The sequence below is a fragment of the Hibiscus syriacus genome, unplaced genomic scaffold (genome assembly GCF_006381635.1).
Source record: "Hibiscus syriacus cultivar Baekdansim isolate YM2019G1 unplaced genomic scaffold, ASM638163v2 tig00110201_pilon, whole genome shotgun sequence".
Taxonomy (NCBI): Eukaryota; Viridiplantae; Streptophyta; class Magnoliopsida; order Malvales; family Malvaceae; genus Hibiscus; species Hibiscus syriacus.
Window position 1 is genome coordinate 209,591 of NW_024062624.1, and position 2,589 is coordinate 212,179.

Genomic DNA, 2,589 nt, shown 5'->3' on the forward strand with positions numbered 1-2,589 from the left:
GTCGGTAGGTACCAATACTGAATGCACAGCAAAAGGGTCTATAGTGGACCCATATTTCTTTTACTAGTTATAGATACGCAATACAGATCCTTACAAATTCGACACTAAATCCAATGACAAAGTGAAGTTTTATACAGTGAAACCAATACGGGCAAAGAGGCTGCCCTTGTGGTACAATAATTGAGAGGAAATTCAAATATTTTCGAAAACGTTAACGGATGAGGTCAGCGTGCTCAATTAGTTGTTAAAATAATGGAAATATGATATGAAATCATTGATGAAGATGTATTAAATTTAATTGAAAAAGATGGCAAAAAAAGAAGAAACAAAAGTTGAAGATGGGATAACAACACAAACATGAAAGTATTAGTAGAAAATGGATCAGCAAATACATATTATTCCTTGTTACCAAGTCACAATAGACCAAATCTAGAAAATGCATGATAGAAAATAATCAAGAACAGAACATCCTCTGTTCCCGGTTTCCATCTTAACAGTTAACAAAGACTAGAATGGATAAAATCAGGGGACTGTCGAGTTATCTGCGGGTGACGTCCAGACGATGTTCTTAAGCGCCGGTCGGAGCTCTTTAATGCAAAACTGGTTGTACTCAAGGGTGTCACCATGGTCTTTTTTAACTTCCACCACCAGAAACAACGGTGTCAATGCGTATATGTCAACAGCAATGGCTAATTTCCCTTTCCTACCACATTCCTGACCCTGCAGCCTCACACTTGATTCGCCCTTCTTGACGCTGAACTTCATCGACTTGGCCACCTCCTCCAGTCTCGATATCACACTGCTTGCCGGCTTTGTTGTCGCGAATCTCAACTCCTCTTTCTCTTCTCTCTTCTTCTCTTCAAACAAAGGTGACAAATCAAAGCCCTTGGATAAAGAAATTATGTGGAAGGCATTCAAAGTCTCGGGCTTTGATGATTTCTCGCCGGTGAAGGCTTCGAATTCTAACTCTTCATTGTTTCTGATAGTTCTGGGTATTGATTTCTTGAACCAGGATGACTCCATCACCTTCGAGATGGTGATTCGGGTATTTGGGTTGGGATCTAAAAGTTTAGTGATTAATCTTCGAGCTTCAGGGGAAAGCCAAGGTGGGCACTTGAAATCTCCTCCGTAAATCTTCCGATACATGGACACCAAATTATTGTCTTGAAATGGTAAGAACCCAGCAAGAAGAACATAAAGGATTACCCCACAAGACCAAATATCTGCCTTAGCTCCATCGTACCCTTTTTTCCCAATCACTTCGGGAGCCACATAAGCCGGTGTTCCACAAGTCGTGTCCAATAACCCATCTGTTTTCAAGTGCTCTGAGAAAGCACTGAGTCCAAAATCGGCGATCTTCAAGCTGTGCCATCTTCGTCTAAGAGCAAATTCTCCGGCTTCAAATCACGGTGGTAAACCCCGCGGCTATGGCAGAAATCGATGACGGAAACCAGCTGTTGGAAATAAAGTCTCGCCAGGTCTTCCATGAGCCGACCCTTGGCGACTTTCGAGAACAGTTCGCCACCATGAACGAGTTCCATGGCGAAGTAAATCTTTGATTTACTCGCCATGACTTCGTGCAACTCGACGATATTGGGGTGTTTCACCATCTTCATAACGGAAATCTCCCTCTTGATCTGCTCCATCATCCCAACTTTAATCACTTTCTCTTTGCCAACAACTTTCATGGCAACGCTCTTCCCTGTCTGAAGATTCCGTGCATGGTAGACTTTAGTGAAAGTTCCATGGCCCAACATGCGACCAAGCTCGTATTTTCCATGAAGCAAAGATGGGTGTTGATCACTTTTTGTTTTCTCCGACATTTTTATCAGCTCTCGAGAGATGCTATACAAAGAAGATGTCTAAATTATTGTATATACAAATACAAAAACGCAAGAGATATCATAGTAACGAAGTAGAACATTAAGAACAGAGATGTTTCTTTTTTCTCTCCCTTTGTGAATGGATCACCCGTCTTCGACGTGTTTACGGTGGCAATTCCTGCTGCCGATGGACCGCTTACCGTGCCCACACAGCTCAGGCCTTGTCAACGATGCTGCTCTCATCTCTCTGCATTCCCCGAGGGGATATTTTACCCTGTCTAGTGTTTGTTTTCCCCCTTTTTTTTGAGACTTTAGAACGTAAAATCTTTGCTGTGATATATGTGGAAATAGAAGCTTTGCCTTTCTTCTGAGTTGGGTGCATAAAGGTTCCATTTTATACAAGTTTAAACGAGTATCGATTTCCTATTTTATCCTTTCGTTCATCGGACGGTTGTTATTTATACGCATTGGATTGAAATCCATGTGTCTTGATCTTTAGGAGTGCTGGATTACTTGAAACAATTGGATAGCAACACGTATATATGACCAACGTAGGCGTATGTAATAACGCCTACTTTTTTTTATCAGAACATAACGCCTAGTACTTCGCGGCTTTCTCATGATATCACCTTAGGAAACCGAAAGACAAAATCAAAATATAATAAAAGCCATAAAATCGACAAAATCTAAAATAAATAAATTTAAGATAAATTCAATATTTTTTTCATAAATTTAAGAAAGAATAAATAAAATATTAGGTTAATTT

The 2,589-nt window shown here is 40.3% G+C and overlaps 1 pseudogene; it reads right to left on the reverse strand.

The window, feature by feature from the left end:
* Nucleotides 1-381: 381 nt before the first annotated feature.
* Nucleotides 382-2,110, reverse strand: LOC120218714 (annotated as a pseudogene).
* Between the last annotated feature and the right edge of the window lie 479 nt (nucleotides 2,111-2,589).